Raw genomic sequence first — 14,474 nt, 5'->3', positions numbered from 1 at the left:
GTACACTTGGTTATACCGAGATCAACATGAACACAAGGTGTAAAATAAATCAAACTTGAGAACACTTAAACTTCTGGTGTGCTGATACCACTGCCCAACATACTGACCAAAGTTGTCTCACTGTTTCCTGGTACTGCCCCATCTGTTGTCTCTTGTCTTATACTTGGATTGTAAGCTCTTTGAGGGCAGGGGCCACCTTTTTGCTCCATGTTTGTACAGCACCGATGACTATGGAGCCCTGGTCCCTGCTGGGGCTCCTAGGCATTATGATCATACAAATAATAATTAATAATAAAATTCAAATGAGAGTGTTTTAGGAATGGGATATTAGCAATTTTTTACACAATTCTGCTGTGTTTGCTTGCCCAAAACTCAAGCCACTTAAGTGCACAAGGCAAGCAAGATCAGGCTTTGAGCAACATCACAAGAACAAATCTATTTTCAGAGGTTGATGTTGCTACGTCTACAGAACCGACTCATTCACGACTTGTGAAATTCTGAGGCTGCTGAGCCCAGTCCACTGGCATGTTGTGCCCACTTATAGCAGAGTACAGACTCTCACAACCGCTACATCCTTTCTCACTCCCAGTCAGCTGCCTCTCAGTTTTGTTGCTGGGAACAGAGAAGACATCCACATCACCTTTAAGTGGTTAAATATATAAATATATTTTTATGAGGTGAAATTTGTGCTGGTTGTATTTTTATAAACCTCAAAACCAGATACAACACCACTGTGTTTTATTAAGCCCAGCGCCTACCCAGACAGATTTTTACACATCTATTTGTGATGCCCATCCTCTGCTATAACTTCCATAATGAGAAGTGTTTATTTCTGCCCACCGATGGATCAGCTCTGTTATTGTTAATTGTCATTGTACCATAAGTATATTCCCTTCTTCTTTGCTGGATTTTCCAATACAGCCTCTCAATATTTCCAGTATCTGTGATGTCAACAAGTGTTCTAACACATACAGAATGTTTGGGCAGGGGCACATCTTGTGTACATACAAGCATGATTATTAACTATGCATCTTTTTTCTGCAAGTCCCCATTCTTCATCTGGAATTCTTGAAATTATTGAAGTTAGCTCATGGCTACCTGAAAACGTCAGTGAGATTTTAAATTATTTTTCCTTTCTAATTTCCCCGCCCCATGACATGCTGTAACTCAAAGTAGCACCCTGTAGCCCCCATATCCATCATTCCTAAATGGTTGTGATATTTCATATAAAGCATGCCATGTAAGATATCGTATGAAAGGTGATGATCTGCTGAAACCCACTGTTCTGTATAGCGTTAGCATGTATGAAGTTATGAGATTTTGCTGTATAGTTGTTATTGAAATATGTTGTAAGTTTGGGAGTTGTCCACTGTTAGTTTTCCAGTGACAACAAAGGGGCGGGCGTTGAAAGATCATCATGATTGTTAATCAGCTGGGGAGTTGTAAACAAAGGATCTGTAATTCTGTAAGAGAGTTGCGCAAGCATCACACAATGGGGCACTGCTCAACTCTATGTCTCAGCAAAGCCCACCAGGACTCGTCTGGGCTAATATTTCCCATTTTCCAGGCACATGGACTGAGGGTATAAAACAAGGGGCAGTGGCATCATGCAACTATTTGTCTCCTCCTCCACCTACGCTGGAAGTGACAAGAATGCTGGGAGAAAAAGGACTTGAACTGAGAAGACTGGTCCTAGGCTTAAAGGGAAAACCTGTGTATTAAGAATTGTAACCTACCTGCAACATCTAGTGGGATAAGAAAAACTGCTTGATCCAAATAGTGCCTAATCTAACAAGGTTTAAGATTTAGACTGTGCGCTTACCTTTTATTTTCTTTGGTAACTATCTCTGACCTTTTGTGCCTGCCACTTATAGTCACTTAAAATCTATCTTTCAATAGTTAATAAAGCTGGTTTATAGTTAACCGAAAACAGTGTGGTTGAAGTGCTTGGGAAATATTTCAGCTCAGTTTACAAAGGCTAGTGTGTATCCTCTCCACATGGAAGGAGGGGTGGACTGGGTAATAAACGAACACTGGTCAGGCTTCTGACAAGGGCAAGATGGTTTATTCCGGGGGTGCAATACTGAGGACTTGGGAGATTTGCTGGTGTCTTTCTCTGTGTGATTTGTGAGTGGCTCAGGGAGCATTGATACAATTTATCTGGGTGTGTGGTTCCACATGCTGTTGTACTGAGTGACAACAGCATCTGGAGGGCTTTGCTGCTTGTCACGAGCAAAGCATTGAGAGAGAAAGCCCAGTCTGGAAAGTTAAGGGGACATAATGGTACCCCAGTTCCAGGATGTACCCCGGGATCCCATCACATCTCCTCAAACAAACTTATTTTTACATCACAATAAAAAAATAAAGCAACATTAGAGGCTAAATATCCAAATGGTCCAAACAAACCAAATACAGACCCATCGCTGCTACTTCATCTTTAACTCACTTTGCTGTCCTTTGGAGTCTCTACACAGTGGATGGTAGATGGTGTTACATACCCTATGTGTTGCAGAGTGTTAACAGGTCATGTTAAGGCTATAGTGTGAGCCTTAACCCTGCAGTTCCTTGTATTTGTAAGTTTGTATCTCAACCTTAAAATTATCTTTAACACATATTCACAGTGTATTTGTCTAAAAACCCTCTGAAGTTGCAAGTTACTCTCCCAACCGTCCTCCAAAATCTTAAACCAGTGCCAAAGCCTATTTTCTTAGCTTAAAGAAATAATTTCAGGGTTGTCAACTGATAAATTTCATTCAGGAAAATGCCATGTTCTTTATGTAACAAATTAATCTTCACTGAACTATGAATGGTAAACATAAATGTCTAAATGCACAGATTTTACATGTTGGTGCCAGGAAAGAGGTTTAGAAGAATTATCCCCTTTTTAGGTAACCCAGCTTTTAAAATTACACCCTGGAATATGCAAACAAAGATGACTAATGAACTCAGCAGCCCATATGTTTGGTGGAGGTTGCTGAAAAGTTATGGCATGTAATGGAAAGAGACTCATTTTTCAAACGTTCTATGTAACTACCTGTGTGGGGTGAGGAGGGGGAGAATCTTCCTTCGACCTTGGTTATAACAGTTTGTTATGGATACTCATTTCCTTTCTATTATCAGAGAACATCCTACAAAGGGCATGTTTTCTATGTCACCTTGTAAGCATCATCCAAGCACCAGGGAGAGTTTCTCTCTCCTCTTCTAATCAAATATATGGTTTTACATGAAATGTTTGAGCATTGCTGTTACCTGCTGTCCTGTTCCTCCTGCACAGCCGTTACAGCAGTGACTCTGACTGTCAACTTAGATAGCAGTTCACTCAGCAGAGCTTACCCAGGGTTTTTATCTAGCTTTCTGCTATTAAAAAGAACACAGCACACACAGGATGACATAAGAACAGCTTACGGTGCAAATGCAAGTGTCCAGATACCACAAGCACCGGATACTTTAAAAACAGCAATGAATAAATCACTAATAAGTAGTGTTCTCATTCCCAAGTTATGACTTTCTGCTGTGAGGTGACCAACACCAATTGCCCTTTTCAAGCACATTACTAAATAAGAATCAACATGACATTCCCCTCGTAACTATACACAGAATAACCACACTCCCAAAAACATCCTGAAATATCAGGCAGTGCTACTTATTAGCCAGAACACGTATCCCAGGTCCTGCTTATTGATGCAGTGCCCTCAAAGGGCAGCACACAGGCAAGGACACAAAGTAAATGTGACACCGAACTAGCTAATTACTTACCTTCAAGCTTCTTGTTTTAATTCTGTTTCCTCCCAGTCAGAGCTTGGAGCAAGACTATTAGGACTTGCCAAGAGGAGATTAAACCTGACAGTGAAAAAAAACCAAACTTTGTTTAAAGGCAAAAATCTGAAATAAAATTACCTTCAGTTCAGGCAGCGATTTCGCTCTCCCTCTCCCCCTCTCTCCAGGGCTGCTACGTAGTGGTCTATAAATATTGGCCCCAACACTTGCTCAATGCTGTACTTGCTCATGGCACAGGTCTGTGTTACTGTACACCGTGGTATTACTCAGATGAAGTTCTCAGCTGCTCAGACAAAGCCATGGATTGGCTCTCTACCCTGCAACATTCTGTCTGCCTGGAAATACCATTTTGCTGCCAGCTTTACAGATGCTGTGAGCCTTTCCTGGAGGCCCAAATCAGGCACAAAAGGGTACTTATGAGCCTTGTCTGAAGAAATATAGCTTTCTGCAAGCAGGTGGAAAAAAAGGGAGGGGAAAGAGGGAGGAACTACCTTTAGTTTGGCCAAACAAACAGCATAATCTCAAACCCCCTTTACAGTGCTTTATATCCAAAATATTATTCAGTGAGGATCATAAAATTACTGCATAATGTGGATGTCAAAAATTTCTGGAAAAGCATTTTCTTTAAAACTAACTTCTTGAATAAAAACAATAATGTGTTTTTCATAGACTTAAAGGTGTGCAGACATTTCATAATTGGCAGTAAAGCACCAAAAGAACACTGAGTATATTTTCAATGTGATGGAAATATACATCTTAAAGGGACCTCTGAAAATATTTGCCAACCCAGGTCAGATGCTTGGTACCCAAGACTCAGAGTGATGTTAATATACAGCATGAACAAATTAACAAACGATACTAACAAAGATATCAACCCAAGAGCTGGCTGAAGAATGGCACTTTCATTCCAAGGAGGATTTCAAAATCTGGTTTCATTCTGGTTAGGAACAAAAACAAGCACTTCTAAATTCTCTGTGAAATACATTCACCTCTCTCCACCCAGCCCTACTGGAAGCCCCAGCCTTCCAGGCAGACTACCCTAGAGTGAGGGACCCTGGAAGCCCCGACTTTGAAGCAACCCATCTGGCAGGCTGTCCCAGAGTCAGGGAGACTGGACACCTGGGCAGCCAAGAAGCTGGGATCCTGGGAACCAGGACTCCCAGGGCTTCCAAGCTCCTGGTCCCCTGTCACTCGTTGGGTGGGCTGCCAAGGAACTGGGCGGATGATCTGGCAAGAAACTAGGCAGGTTTTGAAACCTGTTTTTTATTGAAATTTCATTGAAATCAACAAGGTCCTGCAGAACTTTTTGGTTTTGATGGTCTGGCAAATTCCAGTGAAAAAATGTTTTGACTACATGCTTCCAACCAGCTCTATTATATACTTGTGGGTATTGTTTAAAAAAAAAAAAGTCTCGTCAACATCAATCGTGCCACATTGTTTTACTTTACTGCCATATTCTTTATGACTTTATACAAGACCATGATTCCTATTGCACTGCTGTACAGGGAGTGTGGAAGATCCATGGTGCCCCTTAAGGTTCGGCAAGCACCATTTCCTGAGCACTGGAGGTGACCTATACTGCACACCCCAAAGGTGCAAGGACCTAGAAGGCAGAGGACTAGGAAACTACTGCTGCACACCTGCGAGGACGGGGAGGTGCTATGCCTTAAGGGCACAGCAGCCTACTCCAGTACCTCCAGAGGCATTATGCCTGTCTTTACCATATGCAGATACGTTTCCAATCACTACTGGTTGGCTGCTACATATCTGACCAGGCACCCCAGTCCACCTCCAGTGGTATGAAGCCATAACTTGGGTTTTCAAATGGGAAATACCACAGTAAGTGTAAGTAGCACGTGTGGTGGTGATTGATTTGAATTATAAATATACTCACCACTATGAATGGTCACCACTTTTCCATGACACACGCATGCCTTTACTGAGACACCCCCTCAACATTTTTTATTAACACAAAAGTTTCAGCTAAAGTCAATGGGAGTTTTAGGAAGTAAAACCTAACACAACAGGCCCAATCTGATTTGACTCTCTAGGTAGTAATAGACTAAAAATAATAATAGTTGCAGGATTTTGGTTCACCTTGCAATCATGATGTTTGACATAACTTATGAGCGTGGAGTTTTCATCAACCCACACCCTCACACCACATTCACTTTTATTTTTTTAAGATGCAGCTCATAAGGTTGATTTTTGTGTGTGCCTTCATTCTTTTATTACTACATAGGCATGAAAAATTAGGCTTCTCATTAGTCACTTGCTGATATGGTACAGATATTGCTTCTGTTTGTTAGAAAACCTCATTTTAGGAAGCTCTTCACTGATACCACAGCACCATTTTCCTTTTAAAAAAAATGTGAATTGTGCTTCCATGAGTAATCACTAACCCTTGGTGAGCTGCCAGAAGGAAGCTTTTGAAACTAATTTGCTTGTTGTAAGTTTCTCATTGCTAAAAGTACTGCCCAGAGCATAAATGCATTTAACTGGATGTGACAGTATCATTATGTCATACAGTCAACCTTTCAGCAGCCACAAACAACTCCCTGGATAACCAGAAAAACAAACAATGGCTTAATAAAATCAAGCAAGCTACTTAACTACTAAGCACAGCTTGCCACAGAGTGTAAGACGGAAAACATATTCTCGAACATCTATAGCTTTAGATCTTCTTGACCATCTATCGTTTTAGAATGATATATTTTGTTAGTGACCGACACAAGAGAAGCCAGCATTCACACAACATAAAGCACCAAAGACATCCATGTTTCTCTACCACTGGAAACCAAAGCACAGTGCTATTAACCATTAACATGCCATTTAATAGATAAAACTGAGACATATGAACAAAATTAAGAGCAGGAAACCAAAAAAGTGATAGAAAGAAACTGTGTTAGAAAAAGCTTAATTTTTAATAAAACATTCTGAAAGGTCCTAAAGCAGTTCATGAACCACATAGCAGTAGCACCACTGATGTTCACCCACTGCTGAAGGCCAGCTGCCAAGGAGACAACAAGGGTATAGAAATCTGCACAAGGACATAGAGTGTGTGGTGTGGGCTTAGGTGTCATTTTAGCCAAGGGTACTGGGGCAAATTCCTAATTCTTTTACTAAAATGTGGTGGGATCGAAATCCATGCAAACATACAAAGCCTCTGTAAGGTCCCATTTGTGCTTGAGAAGGCACTGACTGATTAGTCTTCGCTTCCAAGCATGGTTCATTCAACTGCCAAGAATAAAGGCTTGCCCAAGCTGGGGTCCATTCCCAACTAGTCCGTGGAGGAGTTGATCACTGAGCTTGAGAAACAAGATTTTATTTACTTAATCCCCCATCCAGCACTCAAGCAGCTGGTTATCCTGATCCTTGTCAGAGAATTATGGTGCAGAGAATTTGAGAATCATGCCCCACAGCGGAATGAGTTGTTGTTATTTTCCCGCTTTTGCAAGGTATCATGGCTGCCTTTTCTTATTTAACTAAAGGAGAAACAAATCCTCTACTGGCTTTTCTGTTAGACACAGTTGCTGCTGTATTCAAATCTCATATCTGCGTGTACACAACATATAAACTGGGCATTCATTGGGGTACCACAGGAATGCTTCTTTGAGCTACTGAATACCTCCAACCAAATCTTTACTGACAAGAGAAGTTCGGGCCTGTTATAGGATAATAACAAGGGCAAGAGAACATACTGGAGGAAGCCTCAATAAACTGACAGAGCTATGATTTGGATTCCTTCATATATCAACCGCAACTTACTCATGAAGTCATTGAAACTAACCACATCGCACAGAGCTGAGCATGTGCACAAGTCATTGCCCAATCAGGGCCTATAGTTTGTAAAAGTAGTGAAGTGTAGTCATCAGTGACATTGAAAAAGAAAAGTGAAGGTTGCATTATCACCTTTTACTTGCATTTCGGAAGCTTAAATAAGTCTTTGTGATTTAAAAATGTATTAATCTCTGGGATAATGCTACTTTAGTTGAAGACCTCAAAATTTAATCATGTGACCCAGCACCAAAACCTGAATTCTATCACTCTTAACAGTTGGACTGACTAGATTCACCTAAAAGGTGATCAATCTTTTCAGCATTTCAAGAAAGAAATTAATGAAAATGAAAGAAATTAATACCTTATACCTTAAAATCAGGATGGCACATAATCAGGACAGCATGTGGATAAAAGCGTACACGCAAAATTCTCAGTTATCCATTCCTTCTAGGTCTGGCAGCCTTTTATGGGCTTCTACAATATGGAAACAAGATTCTTTTTAAAAATCTTTTTTTTTTTAATATATGTAATGGTCCTTGTTGTTAGTGTTAAGTAACGTTTTTAAATGAAAAACTGCTGGTATATTGACTTCAGCTTATTTGGGAGGGGAAAAGAGGAGGAATGATTTGCATAATTAAGAAAAGCAATATAAGGAAAAATTGTTTCCAGTAATACTATAAAACCAGAAGACTGTAACAGAGAATAAGAACAGGATTTAGCCAACAACCCTGGGTTTGGCAAATGAAAACTAGTTAACATGTTGAAAAATTTCAAACATTCTATATATTTTTTAAACATCTTATTCCATTTTCTTTTATTACCTTTGCTAGGATACTGTAAATCCATGCTAAAAATTCTAATATATTGAAAAAAAGTTCAGAATTTGGCAACAACAAAAGCACCCAGAATATTCTTGGAAACTGTCTTTACAAACTCTACTTCCATAGGGAAATTAAATCACCCCTAAGTTAAATACCCCTTTATATATGTGCATCTGCCTTTCAAAGTGCCAACTGTTAGCTGGGTCTTCTCATTCTCTGTAATGAAGTAAGAAAGTTAAGAGACTACAATTTTAGCTGTGTTTAATGAAGAGTCCCACCCCCAAAAAAGATTCCTCTCAAATAGAAAGAATATTCTAATAGAGATTATGGGCCCGATCCTGCAAAATACTTGGAACTCATTTGAAGATATCTAATTTATAGACAACTACAGCCATGTGGAGAACTATTGTGCTACCTTTCAATATCTCATTGTAATCTGATAATTTAACAAGTACAAGTTGATCTTGTTTGAGTTACACCTTGAATTCATTCCTGTTCCTTGTTTTTAACATTTGTAGAAGCCAAAATGCCTGATGTTACAAAAAATTTAGGGTATCCCACAGAAACTTAATAGGACTGGGGCTTACCTTTAACAGTCAGTAGCCACATTTTCTGGTTTTAAACCAGGAGGCTAACCAAAGATGTTTGTGTACAATTTGCTCATTAAGTAGGCCATGTTGTACGAGAGAGCTGATGTTCCCTTATAGCTATAAATCCAAGATATTAATCTTCCACAACCCATTTTGCTGTTTTCTCTGATTAATACATGTTGTAGAACCTTCAGTGGAAACTCCAGGGAAGTTCCTTGAACAGGCTATTGAAGTAAAATGACCAACCACTATGATATTCCATCGTGCTACCTTGCAATAGGCCAAGAAAAATAAGAAAATAAGTACCCCTCAGTTTTTCTGCAATGTAGCAGAAAACTTAGGAGAATGTGTTTTAACCACACAAGCACATCTGTCATCTAGAATGGATGCATGTTCAAATGGAGAGGATGTGTAACTGTGGTTAGTCTTTGAGTTCTTCTGGTCTTCATCTCATGGCCTACCCGTGCGCACATATTACAGGATCAGAAAGAAGTGACAACTACGCAAGATATTCAGGGAACATGAGCACAGTTATGTGTGTGAGGTTTGAGGAATTTAAGGACAAAACCCAAGGATTGGTTGTCAAAAGCATCCGAAACAACAACTACAAACAGTCAGTACTTTCATTGTTTCAGCAGCACAGGGCAAGCGATCATTCAGCATAAAGAGTCATGTACTATCTCCAGAAAGTAGTTCTGACAATGATCCATCCTTGTCAAATTACTATTTTTTATTTTTCCAACTTGTTGGCCCATGACCAAAGAAGTTTGATTCTGAAGATGAGGTTTAGTGTCAGTGGGTGCTAGTGTCTCTCGACAGTCACTGGGATGCTAAACACCTATGAAGAAACAGAGGAGAAAGAAGCTCATGAAAGTCACAATCAGGTTGTCTGGTAATCATGGGTCTAATCCTGCAGGCCCTACTTAAGGAAAATATGCACTGGACTCAGTGGCAGTTTGCTTTGAATAAGGTCTACAGAAAGCACAAATCGTCTGCTTCAGTTAAAACTGTCTTCCTAGGATTGCCAATCCTCCCGGTTTCACCGGGAGTCTCCCAGAATCACACTTTATCTCCCAGAGGCTACAGCAGCCAAACCAGGAGATATTGGGCGTTAAAGGCCTGGCACAGCAGCAGGGCTAAGGAAGCCTCCCTGCCTGCTGTGGCTCCATGCCACTTCCGGAAGCGGCCAGCACATCCCTGCGGCCCCTGGCGGGAGGGCAAGGGGTCTCTGCGTGCTGCCCCCCGCCCCCAAGTGCCGACTCCACAGCTCCAATTGACCGGTAACTGCAGCCAATGGGAGCTGCAGGGGTGGAGTCTGTGGGCAGGGGCAGCATGCGGAGCCTCCTTGGCCCCCCGTCTAGGAGCCATTGCCAGAGGGACGTGCCGGTTGCTTTCAGGAGCTGCCCGAGGTAAGTGCTGCCCCCCTCACTCCCTCCGCACCCCAACCCCTTGCCCCAGCCCAGAGTCCGCACCCCCTCCCACACTCCCTCCCAGAGCCCACACCCCCTCCTGCACCCCAACCCTTGCCCCAGGCTCAGCCCAGAGCCCCCTCCCCACACCCAAAGTCTCTCACAGAGCCTGTGCCCCCTCCCGCACCCCAACCCCCTGCCCCAGACTCAGTCCGGAGCCACCTCCTACACTCCGAACCCCTCTGCCCCACACCCCCTCCCGCACCTCAACCCCCTGCCCCAGCCCAGTGAAAGTGGCCCGGTGAAAGTGACAGAGGGTGGCATAGAGCAAACGACGGAGGGAGGAGGGGCTGGAGTGAGCAGGGGGCGGGGCCTTGGAGAAGGGGCAGGGCCAGGGTATTTGGGTTTGTGCAATTAGACAGTTGGGAACCTTATGTCTTCCCTGGACAGTGGACTTGAATTTTAAAGTTTTAAATAATTTTAAAAGTATTTTTGTTTTTCTTGAACTCACACACACACACACAACATTGATGATTTTGTGTTATTTTCATCTCAGCAAAGAAGGGTGGAGAGAATTGTGAAAGAAAAGAAAAGAAAGTGATAGAAAAAAATATGTGGAGGATTAAAGGGGGGAAAAGGAATTAAAAATGGAAGAAAGAGGGCTAAAGCAAAAGAAGTTCAGTGAAATATAACTTCATTCATTCCTACACCGATATTTTATTCAATTTTACTTATAAAAATGAAGGCACTTAAAGAAGATGGAGGGCCAACCTATCAATCTCTTGGCACAGTACAAAAGTAAAAAAAACACACACATAATTATCAACCAACATGTCCTGAAATCATAGACAGGGATAGAAATATTTCAGAAAATGCTTCTCAATGCAAAACAAGCACCAACCGCTACACTGCCCCAAAATACCAATCTCCAAACCTCCTGAAGAGCTTGCAAGAGTTTACACCAGATCATCAGAGATGGTATTAGTAAAGAAGTAGGGGTTTTTTTCAAACAAACAGAACCGAAGCCATTTAGGGCTTGATAGATTAAAGGGAAAGGGGGTCGCAGTATGCATTCTAATGCATTGTTTTACCAATATACACATAGCACATTTTTCCTATTGCATGTTCCCACACACTCCTGTCTCTTACATATGTACACCGGTGCAGGTATCCTTCCAGCATCGAGCCCCAAAATTTTTGTGGGTCTACAAATAATTCCTAGCATACATCTAAACCTAGAAATAATGAAAGAAAATGATATTAGAGTTGTTTAAAGGAAAGGTTTGAAACTGGGTAAGTCAGAAGAAATCTTCTGGCCTCGGATGATGTCATTTCTTCACTTCAACAACCAGTAAAATTTATGGAAATTACAGCAAGGATTTTCTCATATATTAATTGTCCATAAATTAGGCAAATTAATTTCTGCTTCATGGATGCTTTCCACTTTAAGAAAAGAAAAAAAAATAAAGTAATTTTGGTGATCTCACACTGAAATAAACTACATCTCTTCACCCCTTTTCTCCCGTTTATTTATGACCAAACAGACCAAGAATTCACATTTCTTCAATCTGAGCATGACAGCAGTGAACCAGAAAAGCCGTGAAATGTAACTTCTGACAACACTGCTAAACAGGATTTAGAAAGAGGAGCTGCTAAGGACAATTCCAAAAGTACTTCATGTTTGTCGTTCTCATTATCATAGTTGAGTAACAGCAAGCATATTACAAGATCAAGAAAATAGAGTTTTCTTCCAGGGTCTCAAAAAGGCAAAAAAGTACTTTTGCTACAATTTTTAGTAAGGCAATACTGATAAAAAGGCATTTGTTAAGACAGTTAATTATCAACAGCCTCAAATCCAATCAAAGTCAATGGGAGCTGCCTTTGTGGGCTTAATATTTCTTATGTATTTAATGTTTTATATATTTTAAACAAAAAATTAACCTAGAGCTAAGTTTAAATGAATCTAACACTTCAGGGGGGAAAAAACCTTATAAACTTGTAATTCTAGAAAGCCTAGAAACTCCAAATTTATGTTTAGCTTCAACTGGAAAAAAAAAAGATCTAAAATATTCAAGAAGCATTCAAATGCACAATTAAGGTTATACAGCTAGCCTTAACTCTGCCCCGTAGTGCCAATCTAAGAATTACTATAAACTCAGAATTGTCTGAGATTATGAAAAGCAGACTTCTAGAAATGCAGCTCTGGGCACAGGAAAGTTATAGTCAGAACCTTCTTTAACAGCCTGTTCCAACTCCTACTGAAATCAACGGGAGCTGACCCTTAGACACAAATATAATGAATCTTAGCATATAATTAATGAATTCTGCTTTTTAAATGGTTAACAGCGAGGAAGGCATGGCACTAGAATGCTCATCTGCATTGAAGTGGATATTTTAGAAATGTTATTAGATACCACAAGCAATGAAAGATTTTGGAGTAACTTTTATGGAGTTTGGAACTTTCCATAGATTCATAGATTTTAAGGCAAGATAGGACAATCATGAGCATCTTGGTCTGTAACCTCTTGCTTAGCCCAACTCACAGAATTTAACCAAGTGATTCCTATAGATAGCTCCATAACCTGAGGTTGAACTCAATCGTATCTTTTAGAAACTCCTCCAATTTTGCTTTAAAGATTCTGAGTGCACAGAACTCACAGCCCAGCAGAGAGGTAGGACAAGGTGACTAAGATACCTTTGTACCTTCCCAATCCTGGGCTCCTCCACAGCCCCCAGTATAATTTAGACAGACCTAAGGGCCTAAGTTATGACAGGCTCACAGGGCTGCCTTATGGGTCAACAGTGGTGCCTGAAATCTCTATACTACTATGTACTGTGAACCTAACCCCATCATGCCTATTCTTCTCCAGGACTTGCAAAGAGGCCCTTAAAGGCAGCCTCATGGCCATCTTCCACAGCACCTGTCTGGAGAATTTCCCCTGGGCTGGAGACAGGTTTTTAGAGCCCATTTACATGACTCCAGACCTTTCATAAAGCACAAAGGGGCTAGAGCAAATGTGATGATCTTGCCCTCCAGGCAATGGCAAATGTACAGTATCAGCTGATAACCGTTCCAATGGTTAATGCCCTTCCGCTGTTAAAAAATTGTGTCTTCTTTCCAGTTTGAACTTTACTGACTTCAGGTTCTATTCACTGGCTCTTCCTATGACTGTCTTCTCTGGCTACAACCACTCTGATATGAGTTACCACTTGCAGTATAAATTGCATCACTGCTATTGCATAAACCTTATCCGCTGAAGTAACTACATACTTCATGTAAACACAGGAACAGTTCTGAGCAGGCATGCAGACAGCGCTAGATTGTGGGGGGGGGCAGGGGGGAAGAAACCCATGTAACGTATATACAAAAAAAAAAATTTTTTAATAAAAAGCAGATCTGGACAAATCTAATGGAAAAGTCATTAGCATTACTTCCTCCTTGGTTTTGTTGAATTGTTTTCTTATTTACTAAAATAAGGTGCTAGCGATGTGTTTCCAAAAACAAACAAAAATCCAAACGTAAGTTATGCATATTTTCTGATGATCTCCAATCCAGAGAGTCATAATGAACCCAATAAAGAAAAGAATATCTTGATTTATCCCTTACCTCCTCAATCCTGCACCACTTCTTTACTTCACTAAGTAAGTTCTAGCATTCAACATTACATTTTTATTTGCCATTAAAGATGCAGACACTAAAATCTCATTTGTGTCACTATGATAGAGTCCCAAAAGCTTGCTCGCTCCATTATTTTCTAGTTAATTAAAAAAAAAGATATTGCCCACAACTACTTGTTCTGTGTCTCTTTTTGTTCGAAGCTATTTTTCATCCAAAAATCACGCCACTGCTTGATTAGGATTTTCTTTTAAACACCAGGAGCATTATCAGCTTGCTCCTGCATCAATGAAATCAATAGGGGTTTTGCCATTGTTTGGAATGGGAGCAGGACTAAGCCATATATGACTCATTTCAGTTACCAACCTCATTAAGCCCCATAATAATCACTCACTATGAAACCATTTTATAACACTAAATATGCTTGATTTTAATGGAGTAGGGTGCAAAAGGAACATCTCAATAGGCAACTATTTCCAGG

General features: G+C 40.6%; 1 protein-coding gene across 7 annotated transcripts in view; it reads right to left on the bottom strand.

Annotated features, from left to right (window-relative positions):
* BMPR1B (bone morphogenetic protein receptor type 1B) overlaps window positions 1–14,474 on the bottom strand; it is a 349,709-nt gene that overhangs the window by 165,309 nt on the left and 169,926 nt on the right. The window contains exons 4-6 of one of the 7 annotated variants that reach the window (XM_043545434.1): window positions 7,926–8,031; window positions 3,757–3,840; window positions 3,250–3,357 (exon numbers count right to left, since the gene is read on the bottom strand). The exons of 1 other annotated variant lie outside the window; for it this stretch is intronic. The gene's annotated coding sequence lies outside the window, so the exon portion shown is untranslated. Of the gene's footprint in view, window positions 1–3,249; window positions 3,358–3,756; window positions 3,841–3,897; window positions 4,111–7,925; window positions 8,032–14,474 lie in introns of those variants that run through there. 5 more of the 7 variants (XM_043545433.1, XM_043545431.1, XM_043545432.1 and 2 more) reach the window with 5 other exon arrangements.

Source organism: Chelonia mydas, chromosome 4 (genome assembly GCF_015237465.2).
Source record: "Chelonia mydas isolate rCheMyd1 chromosome 4, rCheMyd1.pri.v2, whole genome shotgun sequence".
Taxonomy (NCBI): Eukaryota; Metazoa; Chordata; order Testudines; family Cheloniidae; genus Chelonia; species Chelonia mydas.
The sequence above is the reverse complement of the archived record's forward strand: the minus strand, read 5'-3'. Positions and strand labels throughout refer to the sequence as shown.